The following is a 22,732-nucleotide window of genomic DNA, read 5'->3' as shown; positions in this document are numbered from 1 at the left end:
GCTGTACTGGGACCCGTTCCCCTCACGCTGCACTGGGACCCGTTCCCCTCACGCTGTACTGGGACCCGTTCCCCTCACACTGCACTGGGACCCCTTCCCCACATGTTGCACGAGGACTCGTTCATCTCACGCAGCACTGGGACCCATTCCCCTCATGCTGCACTGGGACCCGTTCCACTCACGATGCACTGGGACCCATTCCCCTCATGCTGCACTGGGACCCCTTCCACTCACGATGCACTGGGACCCATTCCCCTCATGCTGCACTGGGACCTGTTCCCCTCCCGCTGCACTGGGACCCGTTCCACTCATGTTGCACTAGGACCAGTTCATCTCACGCAGTACTGGGACCTGTTCCCCTAATGCTGCACTGGGACCCGTTCCACTCACGCTGCACTGGGACCCGTTCCCCTCACGCTGTACTGGGACCTGTTCCCCTCATGCTGCACTGGGACCTGTTCCCCTCACACTGCACTGGGACACCTTCCCCACATGTTGCATGAGGACTCGTTCATCTCACGCAGCACTGGGACCCTGTCACCTCACGCAGCACTGTGACCCGTTCCCCTCATGCTGCACTGGGACTTGGGTCACCACATGCTGCACTGAGACTCGTTCCCTTCATGCTGCACTGGGACTCGTTCCCCTCATGTTGCACTAGGACCCGTTCCCCTCATTCTGCACTGGGACTCGTTCCCCTCATGTTGCACGAGGACTCGTTCATCTCACGCTGCACTGGGACCATTTCCCTCATGTTGCAATGTGACCCGTTCCCTCACGCTGCACTGGGACCCGTTCCCCTCATGCTGCACTGGGTCCCGTTCCAATTATGCTCACTGGGACCCGTTCCCCTCACGGTGCACTGGGTCCCGTTCCCCTCATGTCGCACTGGACCCGTTCCCTTCACGCTGCACTGGGACCCGTTCCCCTCATGCTGCACTGGGACCCGTTCCCCTCATTCTGCACTGGGACTCGTTCCCCTCATGTTGCACGAGGACTCGTACATCTCACGCTGCACTGGGACCATTTCCCTCATGTCGCACTGGACCCGTTCCCCTCATGTTGCACTGGGACCCATTCCCCTCATGCTGCACGAGGACACGTTCCCCTCATGCTGCACTGGGACCCGTTCCCTTCATGTTGCACTAGGACCCGTTCCCCTCACCCTGCACTGGGACTCGTTCCCCTCATGCTGCACTGGGACTTGGGTCACCTCATGCTGCACTGAGACTCGTTCCCTTCATGTTGCACTAGGACCCATTCCCCTCATTCTGCACTGGGACCCGTTCCCCTCATGCTGCACTGGGACCATTTCCCTCATGTTGCAATGTGACCCGTTCCCTCACGCTGCACTGGGACCCGTTCCCCTCATGCTGCACTGGGTCCCGTTCCAATTATGCTCACTGGGACCCGTTCCCCTCACGGTGCACTGGGACCCATTCCCCTCATGTTGCATTGGACCCGTTCCCCTCATGTCGCACTGGACCCGTTCCCTTCACGCTGCACTGGGACCCGTTCCCCTCATGCTGCACTGGGACCCGTTCCCTTCATGTTGCACAAGGACTCGTTCCCCTCATTCTGCACTGGGACTCGTTCCCCTCATGTTGCACGAGGACACGTTCCCCTCACGGTGCACTGGGACCATTTCCCTCATGCTGCACTGGGACCCGGTCACCCCATGCTCCAATGGATCCCATTCCCCACATGTTGCACTGGGACCCGTTCCACTCATGCTGCACTGGGACCCATTCCCCTCATACCGCACTGGGACCGTTCCCCTCATGCGGCTCTGGGACCTGTTCCCCTCATGTTGCACTGGGACCCGTTCCCTTAATGTTCACTGGAACCAGTTACCCTAATGTTGCACTAGGACTCGTTCCCCTCATGGTGCACTGGGACCCATTCACCTCATGTTGCACTGGACCCGTTCTCCTCATGTTGCACTGGGACTCGTTCCCCTCCTGCTGCACTGGGTCCCATTCCCTTCACGCGGCACTGGGACCCGTTCCCCTCATGCTGCACTGGGACCCGTTCCCCTCATTCTGCACTGGGACTCGTTCCCCTCATGTTGCACGAGGACTCGTTCATCTCACGCTGCACTGGGACCATTTCCCTCATGTTGCATTGGACCCGTTCCCTCACGCTGCACTGGGATCCGTTCCCCTCATGTTGCACTGGGACCCATTCCCCTCATGCTGCACGAGGACACGTTCCCCTCATGTTGCACGAGGACACGTTCCCCTCATGCTGCACTGAGACTCGTTCCCTTCATGTTGCACTAGGACCCGTTCCCCTCACGATGCACTGGGACTCGTTCCCCTCACATTGCACTGGGACCCCTTCCCCACATGTTGCACAGGGACTCATTCATCTCACGCAGCACTGGGTCCCGGTCACCTCACGCTGCACTGGGACCCATTCCCCTCACCCTGCACTGGGACCGTTCCCCTCATGCTGCACTGGGACCCGTTCCCTTCATGTTGCACTAGGACCCGTTCCCCTCACCCTGCACTGGGACTCGTTCCCCTCATGCTGCACTGGGACTTGGGTCACCTCATGCTGCACTGAGACTCGTTCCCTTCATGTTGCACTAGGACCCATTCCCCTCATTCTGCACTGGGACCCGTTCCCCTCATGCTGCACTGGGACCATTTCCCTCATGTTGCAATGTGACCCGTTCCCTCACGCTGCACTGGGACCCGTTCCCCTCATGCTGCACTGGGTCCCGTTCCAATTATGCTCACTGGGACCCGTTCCCCTCACGGTGCACTGGGACCCATTCCCCTCATGTTGCATTGGACCCGTTCCCCTCATGTCGCACTGGACCCGTTCCCTTCACGCTGCACTGGGACCCGTTCCCCTCATGCTGCACTGGAACCCGTTCCCTTCATGTTGCACAAGGACTCGTTCCCCTCATTCTGCACTGGGACTCGTTCCCCTCATGTTGCACGAGGACACGTTCCCCTCACGGTGCACTGGGACCATTTCCCTCATGCTGCACTGGGACCCGGTCACCCCATGCTCCAATGGATCCCATTCCCCACATGTTGCACTGGGACCCGTTCCACTCATGCTGCACTGGGACCCATTCCCCTCATGCTGCAATGGGACCGTTCCCCTCATGCGGCTCTGGGACCTGTTCCCCTCATGTTGCACTGGGACCCGTTCCCTTAATGTTCACTGGGACCCGTTACCCTAATGTTGCACTAGGACTCATTCCCCTCATGGTGCACTGGGACCCATTCCCCTCATGTTGCACTGGACCCGTTCTCCTCATGTTGCACTGGGACTCGTTCCCCTCATGCTGCACTGGGACCCGTTCCACTCACGCTGCACTGGGACCTGTTCCCCTCACGCTGTACTGGGACCTGTTCCCCTCATGCTGCACTGGGACCCGTTCCCCTCACCCTGCAAGGGACCGTTCCCCTCATGCTGCACTGGGACCCGTTCCCCTCACGATGCACTGGGACTCGTTCCCCTCACACTGCACTGGGACCCCTTCCCCACATGTTGCACGAGGACTCATTCATCTCACGCAGCACTGGGTCCCGGTCACCTCACGCTGCACTGGGACTTGGGTCACCTCATGCTGCACTGTGACCCGTTCCCTTCATGCTGCACTGGGACCCGTTCCCTTCATGTTGCACTAGGACCCGTTCCCCTCATTCTGCACTGGGACTCGTTCCCGTCATGTTGCACGAGGACTCGTTCATCTCACGCTGCACTGGGACCATTCCCCTCATGTTGCACTAGGACACGTTTCCCTCACGGTGCACTGGGACCCGTTCCCCTCATGTTGCACTGGGACCCGTTCCACTCATGCTGCACTGGGACCCATTCCCCTCATACTGCACTGGGACCCATTCACCTCATGCTCCACTGGGACTCATTCCCCTTACGCTGCACTGGGACCTGTTCTCCTCATGTTGCACTGGGACCTGTTCCACTCATGCTGCACTAGGACCAGTTCCCCTCATTCTGCACTGGGACCCATTCCCCTCATGCTGCACCAGGACTCGTTCCCCTCACGCTGCACTGGGACTCATTCCCCTCATGTTGCACTGGGACCTGTTCCACTCATGCTGCACTAGGACCAGTTCCCCTCATGTTGCACTGGGACCCATTCCCCTCATGTTGCACTGGGACTCGTTCCCCTCATGTTGCACTTGGACTCGTTCATCTCACGCTGCATTGGGACCCGTTCCCCTCATTCTGCACTGGGACCCAGGCACCACATGCTGCACTGGGACCTGTTCCCCTCGCTCTGCGCTGGCACTCGTTCCCCTCATGCTGCACTGGGACCCATTCCCCTCATGCTGCACTGGGACCCGTTCCACTCACGATGCACTGTGACCCGTTCCCCTCACGCTGCACTGAGACTTGTTCCCCTCACGCTGCACTGGGACCCGTTCCCCTCATGTTGCACTGGGACTCCTTCCCCTCATGTTGCACTAGGACCCGTTCATCTCATGCTGCACTGGGACCCGTTCCCCTCATGCTGCACTGGGACCCGTTCCCCTCACGCTGCACTGGGACCTGTTCCACTCACGCTGCACTGGGACCCGTTCCCCTCACACTGCACTGGGACCCGTTCCCCTCGCGCTGTACTGGGACCTGTTCCACTCACGCTGCACTGGGACCCGTTCCCCTCATGCTGCACTGGGACCTGTTCCGCTCACGCTGTACTGGTACCTGTTCCCCTCACGCTGCACTGGGACCTGTTCCCCTCACGCTGCACTGGGACCCGTTCCACTCACGCTGCACTGGGACCCGTTCCACTCACACTGTACTGGGACCCGTTCCCCTCACGCTGTACTGGGACCCGTTCCCCTCACGCTGTACTGGGACCCGTTCCCCTCACGCTGTACTGGGACCCGTTCCCCTCACGCTGCACTGGGACCCGTTCCCCTCACGCTGTACTGGGACCCGTTCCCCTCACACTGCACTGGGACCCCTTCCCCACATGTTGCACGAGGACTCGTTCATCTCACGCAGCACTGGGACCCATTCCCCTCATGCTGCACTGGGACCCGTTCCACTCACGATGCACTGGGACCCATTCCCCTCATGCTGCACTGGGACCCCTTCCACTCACGATGCACTGGGACCCATTCCCCTCATGCTGCACTGGGACCTGTTCCCCTCCCGCTGCACTGGGACCCGTTCTCCTCATGTTGCACTGGGACTCCTTCCCCTCATGTTGCACTAGGACCAGTTCATCTCACGCAGTACTGGGACCTGTTCCCCTAATGCTGCACTGGGACCCGTTCCACTCACGCTGCACTGGGACCCGTTCCCCTCACGCTGTACTGGGACCTGTTCCCCTCATGCTGCACTGGGACCTGTTCCCCTCACACTGCACTGGGACACCTTCCCCACATGTTGCATGAGGACTCGTTCATCTCACGCAGCACTGGGACCCTGTCACCTCACGCAGCACTGTGACCCGTTCCCCTCATGCTGCACTGGGACTTGGGTCACCACATGCTGCACTGAGACTCGTTCCCTTCATGCTGCACTGGGACCCGTTCCCCTCATGCTGCACTGGGACCCGTTCCCCTCATTCTGCACTGGGACTCGTTCCCCTCATGTTGCACGAGGACTCGTTCATCTCACGCTGCACTGGGACCATTTCCCTCATGTCGCACTGGACCCGTTCCCCTCATGTTGCACTGGGACCCATTCCCCTCATGCTGCACGAGGACACGTTTCCCTCATGCTGCACTGGGACCCGTTCCCTTCATGTTGCACTAGGACCCGTTCCCCTCACCCTGCACTGGGACTCGTTCCCCTCATGCTGCACTGGGACTTGGGTCACCTCATGCTGCACTGAGACTCGTTCCCTTCATGTTGCACTAGGACCCATTCCCCTCATTCTGCACTGGGACCCGTTCCCCTCATGCTGCACTGGGACCATTTCCCTCATGTTGCATTGGACCCGTTCCCTCACGCTGCACTGGGACCCGTTCCCCTCATGTTGCACTGGGACCCATTCCCCTCATGCTGCACGAGGACACGTTCCCCTCATGTTGCACGAGGACACGTTCCCCTCATGCTGCACTGAGACTCGTTCCCTTCATGTTGCACTAGGACCCGTTCCCCTCACGATGCACTGGGACTCGTTCCCCTCACATTGCACTGGGACCCCTTCCCCACATGTTGCACGGGGACTCATTCATCTCACGCAGCACTGGGTCCCGGTCAACTCACGCTGCACTGGGACCCATTCCCCTCACCCTGCACTGGGACCGTTCCCCTCATGCTGCACTGGGACTTGGGTCACCTCATGCTGCACTGAGACCCGTTCCCCTCATGCTGCACTGGGACCCGTTCCCTTCATGTTGCACTAGGACCCGTTCCCCTCATTCTGCACTGGGACTCGTTCCCGTCATGTTGCACGAGGACTCGTTCATCTCACGCTGCACTGGGACCATTCCCCTCATGTTGCACTAGGAAACATTTCCCTCACGGTGCACTGGGACCCGTTCCCCTCATGCTGCACTGGGACCCGGTCACCCCATGCTCCAATGGACCCCATTCCCCACATGTTGCACTGGGACCCGTTCCACTCATGCTGCACTGGGACCCATTCCCCTCATACTGCACTGGGACCCATTCACCTCATGCTCCACTGGGACTCATTCCCCTCACGCTGCACTGGGACCTGTTCTCCTCATGTTGCACTAGGACTCGTTCATCTCACGCTGCACTAGGACCCATTCCCCTCATGCTGCACTGGGACCCGTTCACTTCATGTTGCACTAGGACCCGTTCCCCTCATTCTGCACTGGGACCCATTCCCCTCATGCTGCACCAGGACTCGTTCCCCTCACGCTGCACTGGGACTCGTTCATCTCACTCTGCACTAGGACCAGTTCCCCTCATGTTGCACTGGGACCCTTTCCCCTCACGCTGCACTGGGACCCATTCCCCTCATGTTGCACTGGGACTCGTTCCCCTCATGTTGCACTTGGACTCGTTCATCTCACGCTGCATTGGGACCCGTTCCCCTCATTCTGCACTGGGACCCAGGCACCACATGCTGCACTGGGACCTGTTCCCCTCGCTCTGCGCTGGCACCCGTTCCCCTCATGCTGCACTGTGACCCGTTCCCCTCACGCTGCACTAGGACCCGTTCCATCATGTTGCACTAGGACCCGTACATCTCATGTTGCACTAGGACCCATTCATCTCATGCTGCACTGGGACCCGTTCCCCTCATGCTATACTGAGACCTGTTCCCATCACGCTGCACTGGGACCTGTTCCCCTCACGCTGCACTGGGACCCGTTACCCTCATGCTGTCCTGTGACCTGTTCCCATCACGCTGCACTGGGACCTGTTCCCCTCATGCTGCACGGGGACCTGTTCCCTTCACGCTGCACTGGGACCCGTTCCCCTCACGCTGTACTGGGACCTGTTCCCCTCACGCTGCACTGGGACCTGTTCCCCTCACGCTGTACTGGGACCTGTTCCCCTCACGCTGCACTGGGACCCGTTCCACTCACGCTGCACTGGGACCCGTTCCCCTCACGTTGTACTGGGACCTGTTCCCCTCATGCTGCACTGGGACCTGTTCCCCTCACGCTGCACTGGGACCCGTTCCCCTCACGCTGCACTGGGACCTGTTCCCCTCATGCTGCACTAGGACCCGTTCCCCTCACGATGCACTGGGACCCATTCCCCTCATGCTGCACTGGGACCCGTTCCCCTCATGCTGCACTGGGACCTGTTCCCCTCACGCTGCACTGGGACCCGTTTCCCTCATGTTGCACTGGGAATCCTTCCCCTCATGTTGCACTAGGACCCGTTCATCTCATGTTGCACTGGGACACGTTCCCCTCACGCTGCACTGGGACCTGTTCCACTCAGGATGCACTGGGACCCATTCCCCTCATGCTGCACTGGGACCCCTTCCCCTTATGCTGCACTAGGACCCGTTCCCCTCACGATGCACTGGGACTCGTTCCCCTCACACTGCACTGGGACCCCTTCCCCACATGTTGCACGAGGACTCGTTCATCTCACGCAGCACTGGGACCCGGTCACCTCACGCTGCACTGGGACCCATTCCCCTCACCCTGCACTGGGACCATTCCCCTCATGCTGCACTGGGACTTGGGTCACCTCATGCTGCACTGAGACTCGTTCCCTTCATGCTGCACTGGGTCCCGTTCCACTTATGCTCACTGGGACCCGTTCCCCTCATGTTGCAGTAGGACTCGTTCCCCTCACGGTGCACTGGGACCCATTCCCCTCATGTTGCATTGGACCCGTTCCCCTCATGTCGCACTGGACCCGTTCCCTTCACGCTGCACTGGGACCCGTTCCCCTCATGCTGCACTGGGACCCGTTCCCTTCATGTTGCACTAGGACCCGTTTCCCTCATTCTGCACTGGGACTCGTTCCCCTCATGTTGCACGAGGACTCGTTCATCTCACGCTGCACTGGGACCATTCCCCTCATGTTGCATTGGACCCATTCCCCTCATGCTGCACTGGGACCATTCCCCTCATGTTGCATTGGACCCGTTCCCTTCATGTTGCACTGGGACCCGTTCCCCTCATGCTGCACTGGGACCATTCCCCTCATGTTGCATTGGACCCGTTCCCTTCACGCTGCACTGGGACCCATTCCCCTCATGTTGCACTGGGACCCATTCCCCTCATGCTGCACGAGGACACATTCCCCTCATGTTGCACTGGGACCCGTTCCCCTCACGCTGTACTGGGACCCGTTCCCCTCACGCTGTCCTGGGACCTGTTCCCATCACGCTGCACTGGGACCTGTTCCCCTCACGCTGCACTGGGACCCGTTCCCCTCACGCTGCACTGGGACCCATTCCACTCACGCTGCACTGGGACCCGTTCCCCTCACGCTGTACTGCGACCTGTACCCCTCATGCTGCACTGTGACCCGTTCCCCTCACGCTGCACTGGGACCCGTTCCCCTCACGCTGTACTGGGACCTGTTCCCCTCACGCTGCACTGGGACCCGTTCCCCTCACGATGCACTGGGACTCGTTCCCCTCACAATGCACTGGGACCCCTTCCCCACATGTTGCACGAGGACTCGTTCATCTCACGCAGCACTGGGACCCATTCCCCTCGTGCTGCACTGGGACCCGTTCCACTCACGATGCACTGGGACCCATTCCCCTCATGCTGCACTGGGACCCCTTCCACTCACGATGCACTGGGACCCATTCCCCTCATGCTGCACTGCGACCTGTTCCCCTCACGCTGCACTGGGACCCGTTTCCCTCATGTTGCACTGGGACTCCTTCCCCTCATGTTGCACTAGGACCCGTTCATCTCATGTTGCACTGGGACCCGTTCCCCTCACGCTGCACTGGGACCCGTTCCACTCACGCTGCACTGGGACCCGTTCCCCTCACGTTGTACTGGGACCTGTTCCCCTCACGCTGCACTGGGACCTGTTCCCCTCACGCTGCACTGGGACCTGTTCCCCTCACGCTGTACTGGGACCTGTTCCCCTCATGCTGCACTGGGACCCGTTCCCCTCACGATGCACTGGGACTCGTTCCCCTCACACTGCACTGGGACCCCTTCCCCACATGTTGCACGAGGACTCGTTCATCTCACGCTGCACTGGGACCCATTCCCCTCACCCTGCACTGGGACCGTTCCCCTCATGCTGCACTGGGACCCATTCCCCTCATGTTGCATTGGACCCGTTCCTCTCATGTCGCACTGGACCCGTTCCCTTCACGCTGCACTGGGACCCGTTCCCCTCATGCTGCACTGGGACCCGTTCCCTTCATGTTGCACTAGGACCCGTTCCCCTCATTCTGCACTGGGACTCGTTCCCCTCATGTTGCACGAGGACTCGTTCATCTCACGCTGCACTGGGACCATTCCCCTCATGTTGCATTGGACCCGTTCCCCTCATGTCGCACTGGACCCGTTCCACTCACGCTGCACTGGGACCCGTTTCACTCACGCTGCACTGGGACCCGTTCCCCTCACGGTGCACTGGGACCCATTCCCCTCATGTTGCATTGGACCCGTTCCCCTCATGTCGCACTGGACCCGTTCCCTTCACGCTGCACTGGGACCCGTTCCCCTCATGCTGCACTGGAACCCGTTCCCTTCATGTTGCACAAGGACTCGTTCCCCTCATTCTGCACTGGGACTCGTTCCCCTCATGTTGCACGAGGACACGTTCCCCTCACGGTGCACTGGGACCATTTCCCTCATGCTGCACTGGGACCCGGTCACCCCATGCTCCAATGGATCCCATTCCCCACATGTTGCACTGGGACCCGTTCCACTCATGCTGCACTGGGACCCATTCCCCTCATGCTGCAATGGGACCGTTCCCCTCATGCGGCTCTGGGACCTGTTCCCCTCATGTTGCACTGGGACCCGTTCCCTTAATGTTCACTGGGACCCGTTACCCTAATGTTGCACTAGGACTCATTCCCCTCATGGTGCACTGGGACCCATTCCCCTCATGTTGCACTGGACCCGTTCTCCTCATGTTGCACTGGGACTCGTTCCCCTCATGCTGCACTGGGACCCGTTCCACTCACGCTGCACTGGGACCTGTTCCCCTCACGCTGTACTGGGACCTGTTCCCCTCATGCTGCACTGGGACCCGTTCCCCTCACCCTGCAAGGGACCGTTCCCCTCATGCTGCACTGGGACCCGTTCCCCTCACGATGCACTGGGACTCGTTCCCCTCACACTGCACTGGGACCCCTTCCCCACATGTTGCACGAGGACTCATTCATCTCACGCAGCACTGGGTCCCGGTCACCTCACGCTGCACTGGGACTTGGGTCACCTCATGCTGCACTGTGACCCGTTCCCTTCATGCTGCACTGGGACCCGTTCCCTTCATGTTGCACTAGGACCCGTTCCCCTCATTCTGCACTGGGACTCGTTCCCGTCATGTTGCACGAGGACTCGTTCATCTCACGCTGCACTGGGACCATTCCCCTCATGTTGCACTAGGACACGTTTCCCTCACGGTGCACTGGGACCCGTTCCCCTCATGTTGCACTGGGACCCGTTCCACTCATGCTGCACTGGGACCCATTCCCCTCATACTGCACTGGGACCCATTCACCTCATGCTCCACTGGGACTCATTCCCCTTACGCTGCACTGGGACCTGTTCTCCTCATGTTGCACTAGGACTCGTTCATCTCACGCTGCACTGGGACCCATTCCCCTCATGCTGCACTGGGACCCGTTCCCTTCATGTTGCACTAGGACCAGTTCCCCTCATTCTGCACTGGGACCCATTCCCCTCATGCTGCACCAGGACTCGTTCCCCTCACGCTGCACTGGGACTCATTCCCCTCATGTTGCACTGGGACCTGTTCCACTCATGCTGCACTAGGACCAGTTCCCCTCATGTTGCACTGGGACCCATTCCCCTCATGTTGCACTGGGACTCGTTCCCCTCATGTTGCACTTGGACTCGTTCATCTCACGCTGCATTGGGACCCGTTCCCCTCATTCTGCACTGGGACCCAGGCACCACATGCTGCACTGGGACCTGTTCCCCTCGCTCTGCGCTGGCACTCGTTCCCCTCATGCTGCACTGGGACCCATTCCCCTCATGCTGCACTGGGACCCGTTCCACTCACGATGCACTGTGACCCGTTCCCCTCACGCTGCACTGAGACTTGTTCCCCTCACGCTGCACTGGGACCCGTTCCCCTCATGTTGCACTGGGACTCCTTCCCCTCATGTTGCACTAGGACCCGTTCATCTCATGCTGCACTGGGACCCGTTCCCCTCATGCTGCACTGGGACCCGTTCCCCTCACGCTGCACTGGGACCTGTTCCACTCACGCTGCACTGGGACCCGTTCCCCTCACACTGCACTGGGACCCGTTCCCCTCGCGCTGTACTGGGACCTGTTCCACTCACGCTGCACTGGGACCCGTTCCCCTCATGCTGCACTGGGACCTGTTCCGCTCACGCTGTACTGGTACCTGTTCCCCTCACGCTGCACTGGGACCTGTTCCCCTCACGCTGCACTGGGACCCGTTCCACTCACGCTGCACTGGGACCCGTTCCACTCACGCTGTACTGGGACCCGTTCCCCTCACGCTGTACTGGGACCCGTTCCCCTCACGCTGTACTGGGACCCGTTCCCCTCACGCTGTACTGGGACCCGTTCCCCTCACGCTGCACTGGGACCCGTTCCCCTCACGCTGTACTGGGACCCGTTCCCCTCACACTGCACTGGGACCCCTTCCCCACATGTTGCACGAGGACTCGTTCATCTCACGCAGCACTGGGACCCATTCCCCTCATGCTGCACTGGGACCCGTTCCACTCACGATGCACTGGGACCCATTCCCCTCATGCTGCACTGGGACCCCTTCCACTCACGATGCACTGGGACCCATTCCCCTCATGCTGCACTGGGACCTGTTCCCCTCCCGCTGCACTGGGACCCGTTCCACTCATGTTGCACTAGGACCAGTTCATCTCACGCAGTACTGGGACCTGTTCCCCTAATGCTGCACTGGGACCCGTTCCACTCACGCTGCACTGGGACCCGTTCCCCTCACGCTGTACTGGGACCTGTTCCCCTCATGCTGCACTGGGACCTGTTCCCCTCACACTGCACTGGGACACCTTCCCCACATGTTGCATGAGGACTCGTTCATCTCACGCAGCACTGGGACCCTGTCACCTCACGCAGCACTGTGACCCGTTCCCCTCATGCTGCACTGGGACTTGGGTCACCACATGCTGCACTGAGACTCGTTCCCTTCATGCTGCACTGGGACCCGTTCCCCTCATGCTGCACTGGGACCCGTTCCCCTCATTCTGCACTGGGACTCGTTCCCCTCATGTTGCACGAGGACTCGTTCATCTCACGCTGCACTGGGACCATTTCCCTCATGTCGCACTGGACCCGTTCCCCTCATGTTGCACTGGGACCCATTCCCCTCATGCTGCACGAGGACACGTTTCCCTCATGCTGCACTGGGACCCGTTCCCTTCATGTTGCACTAGGACCCGTTCCCCTCACCCTGCACTGGGACTCGTTCCCCTCATGCTGCACTGGGACTTGGGTCACCTCATGCTGCACTGAGACTCGTTCCCTTCATGTTGCACTAGGACCCATTCCCCTCATTCTGCACTGGGACCCGTTCCCCTCATGCTGCACTGGGACCATTTCCCTCATGTTGCATTGGACCCGTTCCCTCACGCTGCACTGGGACCCGTTCCCCTCATGTTGCACTGGGACCCATTCCCCTCATGCTGCACGAGGACACGTTCCCCTCATGTTGCACGAGGACACGTTCCCCTCATGCTGCACTGAGACTCGTTCCCTTCATGTTGCACTAGGACCCGTTCCCCTCACGATGCACTGGGACTCGTTCCCCTCACATTGCACTGGGACCCCTTCCCCACATGTTGCACGGGGACTCATTCATCTCACGCAGCACTGGGTCCCGGTCAACTCACGCTGCACTGGGACCCATTCCCCTCACCCTGCACTGGGACCGTTCCCCTCATGCTGCACTGGGACTTGGGTCACCTCATGCTGCACTGAGACCCGTTCCCCTCATGCTGCACTGGGACCCGTTCCCTTCATGTTGCACTAGGACCCGTTCCCCTCATTCTGCACTGGGACTCGTTCCCGTCATGTTGCACGAGGACTCGTTCATCTCACGCTGCACTGGGACCATTCCCCTCATGTTGCACTAGGAAACATTTCCCTCACGGTGCACTGGGACCCGTTCCCCTCATGCTGCACTGGGACCCGGTCACCCCATGCTCCAATGGACCCCATTCCCCACATGTTGCACTGGGACCCGTTCCACTCATGCTGCACTGGGACCCATTCCCCTCATACTGCACTGGGACCCATTCACCTCATGCTCCACTGGGACTCATTCCCCTCACGCTGCACTGGGACCTGTTCTCCTCATGTTGCACTAGGACTCGTTCATCTCACGCTGCACTAGGACCCATTCCCCTCATGCTGCACTGGGACCCGTTCACTTCATGTTGCACTAGGACCCGTTCCCCTCATTCTGCACTGGGACCCATTCCCCTCATGCTGCACCAGGACTCGTTCCCCTCACGCTGCACTGGGACTCGTTCATCTCAATCTGCACTAGGACCAGTTCCCCTCATGTTGCACTGGGACCCTTTCCCCTCACGCTGCACTGGGACCCATTCCCCTCATGTTGCACTGGGACTCGTTCCCCTCATGTTGCACTTGGACTCGTTCATCTCACGCTGCATTGGGACCCGTTCCCCTCATTCTGCACTGGGACCCAGGCACCACATGCTGCACTGGGACCTGTTCCCCTCGCTCTGCGCTGGCACCCGTTCCCCTCATGCTGCACTGTGACCCGTTCCCCTCACGCTGCACTAGGACCCGTTCCATCATGTTGCACTAGGACCCGTACATCTCATGTTGCACTAGGACCCATTCATCTCATGCTGCACTGGGACCCGTTCCCCTCATGCTATACTGAGACCTGTTCCCATCACGCTGCACTGGGACCCGTTCCCCTCACGCTGCACTGGGACCCGTTACCCTCATGCTGTCCTGTGACCTGTTCCCATCACGCTGCACTGGGACCTGTTCCCCTCATGCTGCACGGGGACCTGTTCCCTTCACGCTGCACTGGGACCCGTTCCCCTCACGCTGTACTGGGACCTGTTCCCCTCACGCTGCACTGGGACCTGTTCCCCTCACGCTGTACTGGGACCTGTTCCCCTCACGCTGCACTGGGACCCGTTCCACTCACGCTGCACTGGGACCCGTTCCCCTCACGTTGTACTGGGACCTGTTCCCCTCATGCTGCACTGGGACCTGTTCCCCTCACGCTGCACTGGGACCCGTTCCCCTCACGCTGCACTGGGACCTGTTCCCCTCATGCTGCACTAGGACCCGTTCCCCTCACGATGCACTGGGACCCATTCCCCTCATGCTGCACTGGGACCCGTTCCCCTCATGCTGCACTGGGACCTGTTCCCCTCACGCTGCACTGGGACCCGTTTCCCTCATGTTGCACTGGGAATCCTTCCCCTCATGTTGCACTAGGACCCGTTCATCTCATGTTGCACTGGGACACGTTCCCCTCACGCTGCACTGGGACCTGTTCCACTCAGGATGCACTGGGACCCATTCCCCTCATGCTGCACTGGGACCCCTTCCCCTTATGCTGCACTAGGACCCGTTCCCCTCACGATGCACTGGGACTCGTTCCCCTCACACTGCACTGGGACCCCTTCCCCACATGTTGCACGAGGACTCGTTCATCTCACGCAGCACTGGGACCCGGTCACCTCACGCTGCACTGGGACCCATTCCCCTCACCCTGCACTGGGACCATTCCCCTCATGCTGCACTGGGACTTGGGTCACCTCATGCTGCACTGAGACTCGTTCCCTTCATGCTGCACTGGGTCCCGTTCCACTTATGCTCACTGGGACCCGTTCCCCTCATGTTGCAGTAGGACTCGTTCCCCTCACGGTGCACTGGGACCCATTCCCCTCATGTTGCATTGGACCCGTTCCCCTCATGTCGCACTGGACCCGTTCCCTTCACGCTGCACTGGGACCCGTTCCCCTCATGCTGCACTGGGACCCGTTCCCTTCATGTTGCACTAGGACCCGTTTCCCTCATTCTGCACTGGGACTCGTTCCCCTCATGTTGCACGAGGACTCGTTCATCTCACGCTGCACTGGGACCATTCCCCTCATGTTGCATTGGACCCATTCCCCTCATGCTGCACTGGGACCATTCCCCTCATGTTGCATTGGACCCGTTCCCTTCATGTTGCACTGGGACCCGTTCCCCTCATGCTGCACTGGGACCATTCCCCTCATGTTGCATTGGACCCGTTCCCTTCACGCTGCACTGGGACCCATTCCCCTCATGTTGCACTGGGACCCATTCCCCTCATGCTGCACGAGGACACATTCCCCTCATGTTGCACTGGGACCCGTTCCCCTCACGCTGTACTGGGACCCGTTCCCCTCACGCTGTCCTGGGACCTGTTCCCATCACGCTGCACTGGGACCTGTTCCCCTCACGCTGCACTGGGACCCGTTCCCCTCACGCTGCACTGGGACCCATTCCACTCACGCTGCACTGGGACCCGTTCCCCTCACGCTGTACTGCGACCTGTACCCCTCATGCTGCACTGTGACCCGTTCCCCTCACGCTGCACTGGGACCCGTTCCCCTCACGCTGTACTGGGACCTGTTCCCCTCACGCTGCACTGGGACCCGTTCCCCTCACGATGCACTGGGACTCGTTCCCCTCACAATGCACTGGGACCCCTTCCCCACATGTTGCACGAGGACTCGTTCATCTCACGCAGCACTGGGACCCATTCCCCTCGTGCTGCACTGGGACCCGTTCCACTCACGATGCACTGGGACCCATTCCCCTCATGCTGCACTGGGACCCCTTCCACTCACGATGCACTGGGACCCATTCCCCTCATGCTGCACTGCGACCTGTTCCCCTCACGCTGCACTGGGACCCGTTTCCCTCATGTTGCACTGGGACTCCTTCCCCTCATGTTGCACTAGGACCCGTTCATCTCATGTTGCACTGGGACCCGTTCCCCTCACGCTGCACTGGGACCCGTTCCACTCACGCTGCACTGGGACCCGTTCCCCTCACGTTGTACTGGGACCTGTTCCCCTCACGCTGCACTGGGACCTGTTCCCCTCACGCTGCACTGGGACCTGTTCCCCTCACGCTGTACTGGGACCTGTTCCCCTCATGCTGCACTGGGACCCGTTCCCCTCACGATGCACTGGGACTCGTTCCCCTCACACTGCACTGGGACCCCTTCCCCACATGTTGCACGAGGACTCGTTCATCTCACGCTGCACTGGGACCCATTCCCCTCACCCTGCACTGGGACCGTTCCCCTCATGCTGCACTGGGACCCATTCCCCTCATGTTGCATTGGACCCGTTCCTCTCATGTCGCACTGGACCCGTTCCCTTCACGCTGCACTGGGACCCGTTCCCCTCATGCTGCACTGGGACCCGTTCCCTTCATGTTGCACTAGGACCCGTTCCCCTCATTCTGCACTGGGACTCGTTCCCCTCATGTTGCACGAGGACTCGTTCATCTCACGCTGCACTGGGACCATTCCCCTCATGTTGCATTGGACCCGTTCCCCTCATGTCGCACTGGACCCGTTCCACTCACGCTGCACTGGGACCCGTTTCACTCACGCTGCACTGGGACCCGTTCCCCTCACGTTGTACTGGGACCTGTTCCCCTCACGCTGCACTGGGACCTGTTCCCCTCACGCTGCACTGGGACCCGTTCCACTCACGCTGCACTGGGACCCGTTCCCCTCACGTTGTACTGGGACCTGTTCCCCTCACGCTGCACTGGGACCTGTTCCCCTCACGCTGCACTGGGACCCGTTACACTCACGATGCACTGGGACCCATTCCCCTCATGCTGCACTGCGACCTGTTCCCCTCACGCTGCACTGGGACCCGTTTCCCTCATGTTGCACTGGGACTCCTTCCCCTCATGCTGCACTGGGACTCCTTCCCCTCATGCTGCACTGGGACCCCTTCCACTCACGATGCACTGGGACCCATTCCCCTCATGCTGCACTGCGACCTGTTCCCCTCACGCTGCACTGGGACCCGTTTCCCTCATGTTGCACTGGGACTCCTTCCCCTCATGTTGCACTAGGACCCGTTCATCTCATGTTGCACTGGGACCCGTTCCCCTCACGCTGCACTGGGACCCGTTCCCCTCACGTTGTACTGGGACCTGTTCCCCTCACGCTGCACTGGGACCTGTTCCCCTCATGCTGCACTGGGACCTGTTCCCCTCACGCTGTACTGGGACCTGTTCCCCTCATGCTGCACTGGGACCCGTTCCCCTCACGATGCACTGGGACTCGTTCCCCTCACACTGCACTGGGACCCCTTCCCCACATGTTGCACGAGGACTCGTTCATCTCACGCTGCACTGGGACCCATTCCCCTCACCCTGCACTGGGACCGTTCCCCTCATGCTGCACTGGGACTTGGGTCACCTCATGCTGCACTGAGACTCGTTCCCTTCATGCTGCACTGGGACCCGTTCCCTTCATGTTGCACTAGGACCCGTTCCCCTCATTCTGCACTGGGACTCGTTCCCCTCATGTTGCACTAGGACTCGTTCATCTCACGCTGCACTGGGACCATTTCCCTCATGTTGCAATGTGACCCGTTCCCTCACGCTGCACTGGCACTCGTTCCCCTCATGTTGCACTGGGACCCGTTCCCCTCATGCTGCACTGGGTCCCGTTCCACTTATGCTCACTGGGACCCGTTCCCCTCATGTTGCAGTAGGACTCGTTCCCCTCACGGTGCACTGGGACCCGTTCCCCTCATGTTGCAGTAGGACTCGTTCCCCTCACGGTGCACTGGGACCCATTCCCCTCATGTTGCATTGGACCCGTTCCCCTCATGTCGCACTGGACCCGTTCCCTTCACGCTGCAGTGGGACCCGTTCCCCTCATGCTGCACTGGGACCCGTTCCCTTCATGTTGCACTAGGACCCGTTCATCTCACGCTGCACTGGGACCATTCCCCTCATGTTGCATTGGACCCGTTCCCTTCATTTTGCACTGGGACCCGTTCCCCTCATGCTGCACTGGGACCATTCCCCTCATGTTGCATTGGACCCGTTCCACTCATGTCGCACTGGACCCGTTCCCCTCATGTTGCACTGGGACCCATTCCCCTCATGCTGCACTGGGACCCATTCCCCTCATGCTGCACGAGGACACATTCCCCTCACGCTGCACTGGGACCCGTTCCCCTCACGCTGTACTGGGACCCGTTCCCCTCACGCTGTCCTGGGACCTGTTCCTATCACGCTGCACTGGGACCTGTTCCCCTCACGCTGCACTGGGACCCGTTCCACTCACGCTGCACTGGGACCCGTTCCCCTCACGCTGTACTGGGACCTGTACCCCTCATGCTGCACTGTGACCCGTTCCCCTCACGCTGCACTGGGACCCGTTCCCCTCACGCTGTACTGGGACCCGTTCCCCTCACGCTGTCCTGGGACCTGTTCCTATCACGCTGCACTGGGACCTGTTCCCCTCACGCTGCACTGGGACCCGTTCCACTCACGCTGCACTGGGACCCGTTCCCCTCACGCTGTACTGGGACCTGTACCCCTCATGCTGCACTGTGACCCGTTCCCCTCACGCTGCACTGGGACCCGTTCCCCTCACGCTGTACTGGGACCTGTTCCCCTCACGCTGTACTGGGACCTGTTCCCCTCACGCTGCACTGGGACCCGTTCCCCTCACGATGCATTGGGACTCGTTCCCCTCACAATGCACTGGGAACCCTTCCCCACATGTTGCACGAGGACTCGTTCATCTCACGCAGCACTGGGACCCATTCCCCTCATGCTGCACTGGGACCCGTTCCACTCACGATGCACTGGGACCCATTCCCCTCATGCTGCACTGGGACCCCTTCCACTCACGATGCACTGGACCCATTCCCCTCATGCTGCACTGCGACCTGTTCCCCTCACGCTGAACTGGGACCCCTTTCCCTCATGTTGCACTGGGACTCCTTCCCCTCATGTTGCACTAGGACCCGTTCATCTCATGTTGCACTGGGACCCGTTCCCCTCACGCTGCACTGGGCCCCGTTCCACTCACGCTGCACTGGGACCCATTCCCCTCACGTTGTACTGGGACCTGTTCCCCTCACGCTGCACTGGGCCCCGTTCCACTCACGCTGCACTGGGACCCGTTCCCCTCACGCTGCACTGGGCCCCGTTCCACTCACGCTGCACTGGGACCCATTCCCCTCACGTTGTACTGGGACCTGTTCCCCTCACCCTGCACTGGGACCGTTCCCCTCATGCTGCACTGGGACTTGGGTCACCTCATGCTGCACTGAGACTCGTTCCCTTCATGCTGCACTGGGACCCGTTCCCTTCATGTTGCACTAGGACCCGTTCCCCTCATTCTGCACTGGGACTCGTTCCCCTCATGTTGCACTAGGACTCGTTCATCTCACGCTGCACTGGGACCATTTCCCTCATGTTGCAATGTGACCCGTTCCCTCACGCTGCACTGGCACTCGTTCCCCTCATGTTGCACTGGGACCCGTTCCCCTCATGCTGCACTGGGTCCCGTTCCACTTATGCTCACTGGGACCCGTTCCCCTCATGTTGCAGTAGGACTCGTTCCCCTCACGGTGCACTGGGACCCATTCCCCTCATGTTGCATTGGACCCGTTCCCCTCATGTCGCACTGGACCCGTTCCCTTCACGCTGCACTGGGACCCGTTCCCCTCATGCTGCACTGGGACCCGTTCCCTTCATGTTGCACTAGGACCCGTTCCCCTCATTCTGCACTGGGACTCGTTACCCTCATGTTGCACGATGACTCGTTCATCTCACGCTGCACTGGGACCATTCCCCTCATGTTGCATTGGACCCGTTCCCTTCATTTTGCACTGGGACCCGTTCCCCTCATGCTGCACTGGGACCATTCCCCTCATGTTGCATTGGACCCGTTCCCCTCATGTCGCACTGGACCCGTTCCCCTCATGTTGCACTGGGACCCATTCCCCTCATGCTGCACGAGGACACATTCCCCTCATGTTGCACTGGGACCCGTTCCCCTCACGCTGTACTGGGACCCGTTCCCCTCACGCTGTCCTGGGACCTGTTCCTATCACGCTGCACTGGGACCTGTTCCCCTCACGCTGCACTGGGACCCGTTCCCCTCACGCTGCACTGGGACCCGTTCCACTCACGCTGCACTGGGACCCGTTCCCCTCACGCTGTACTTGGACCTGTACCCCTCATGCTGCACTGTGACCCGTTCCCCTCACGCTGCACTGGGACCTGTTCCCCTCACGCTGCACTGGGACTCGTTCCCCTCACACTGCACTGGGACCCCTTCCCCACATGTTGCACGAGGACTCGTTCATCTCACGCAGCACTGGGACCCATTCCCCTCATGCTGCACTGGGACCCGTTCCACTCACGATGCACTGGGACCCATTCCCCTCATGCTGCACTGGGACCCGTTCCACTCACGATGCACTGGGACCCATTCCCCTCATGCTGCACTGCGACCTGTTCCCCTCACGCTGCACTGGGACCCGTTTCCCTCATGTTGCACTGGGACTCCTTCCCCTCATGTTGCACTAGGACCCGTTCATCTCATGTTGCACTGGGACCCGTTCCCCTCACGCTGCACTGGGACCCGTTCCACTCACGCTGCACTGGGACCCGTTCCCCTCACGTTGTACTGGGACCTGTTCCCCTCACGCTGCACTGGGACCTGTTCCCCTCACGCTGCACTGGGACCTGTTCCCCTCACGCTGCACTGGGACCTGTTCCCCTCACGCTTTACTGGGACCTGTTCCCCTCATGCTGCACTAGCACCCGTTCCCCTCACGATGCACTGGGACTCGTTCCCCTCACACTGCACTGGGACCCCTTCCCCACATGTTGCACGAGGACTCGTTCATCTCACGCTGCACTGGGACCCATTCCCCTCACCCTGCACTGGGACCGTTCCCCTCATGCTGCACTGGGACTTGGGTCACCTCATGCTGCACTGAGACTCGTTCCCTTCATGCTGCACTGGGACCCGTTCCCTTCATGTTGCACTAGGACCCGTTCCCCTCATTCTGCACTGGGACTCGTTCCCCTCATGTTGCACTAGGACTCGTTCATCTCACGCTGCACTGGGACCATTTCCCTCATGTTGCAATGTGACCCGTTCCCTCACGCTGCACTGGCACTCGTTCCCCTCATGTTGCACTGGGACCCGTTCCCCTCATGCTGCACTGGGTCCCGTTCCACTTATGCTCACTGGGACCCGTTCCCCTCATGTTGCAGTAGGACTCGTTCCCCTCACGGTGCACTGGGACCCGTTCCCCTCATGTTGCAGTAGGACTCGTTCCCCTCACGGTGCACTGGGACCCATTCCCCTCATGTTGCATTGGACCCGTTCCCCTCATGTCGCACTGGACCCGTTCCCTTCACGCTGCACTGGGACCCGTTCCCCTCATGCTGCACTGGGACCCGTTCCCTTCATGTTGCACTAGGACCCGTTCCCCTCATTCTGCACTGGGACTCGTTACCCTCATGTTGCACGAGGACTCGTTCATCTCACGCTGCACTGGGACCATTCCCCTCATGTTGCATTGGACCCGTTCCCTTCATTTTGCACTGGGACCCGTTCCCCTCATGCTGCACTGGGACCATTCCCCTCATGTTGCATTGGACCCGTTCCCCTCATTCTGCACTGGGACTCGTTCCCCTCATGTTGCACTAGGACTCGTTCATCTCACGCTGCACTGGGACCATTTCCCTCATGTTGCATTGGACCCGTTCCCCTCATGTCGCACTGGACCCGTTCCCCTCATGTTGCACTGGGACCCATTCCCCTCATGCTGCACTGGGACCCATTCCCCTCATGCTGCACGAGGACACATTCCCCTCATGTTGCACTGGGACCCGTTCCCCTCACGCTGTACTGGGACCCGTTCCCCTCACGCTGTCCTGGGACCTGTTCCTATCACGCTGCACTGGGACCTGTTCCCCTCACGCTGCACTGGGACCCGTTCCCCTCACGCTGCACTGGGATCCGTTCCACTCACGCTGCACTGGGACCCGTTCCCCTCACGCTGTACTGGGACCTGTGCCCCTCATGCTGCACTGTGACCCGTTCCCCTCACGCTGCACTGGGA

The sequence above is a fragment of the Chiloscyllium punctatum genome, chromosome 9, assembly GCF_047496795.1.
Source record: "Chiloscyllium punctatum isolate Juve2018m chromosome 9, sChiPun1.3, whole genome shotgun sequence".
In the NCBI taxonomy this organism is placed as follows: domain Eukaryota; kingdom Metazoa; phylum Chordata; class Chondrichthyes; order Orectolobiformes; family Hemiscylliidae; genus Chiloscyllium; species Chiloscyllium punctatum.
The sequence above is the reverse complement of the archived record's forward strand: the minus strand, read 5'-3'. Positions refer to the sequence as shown.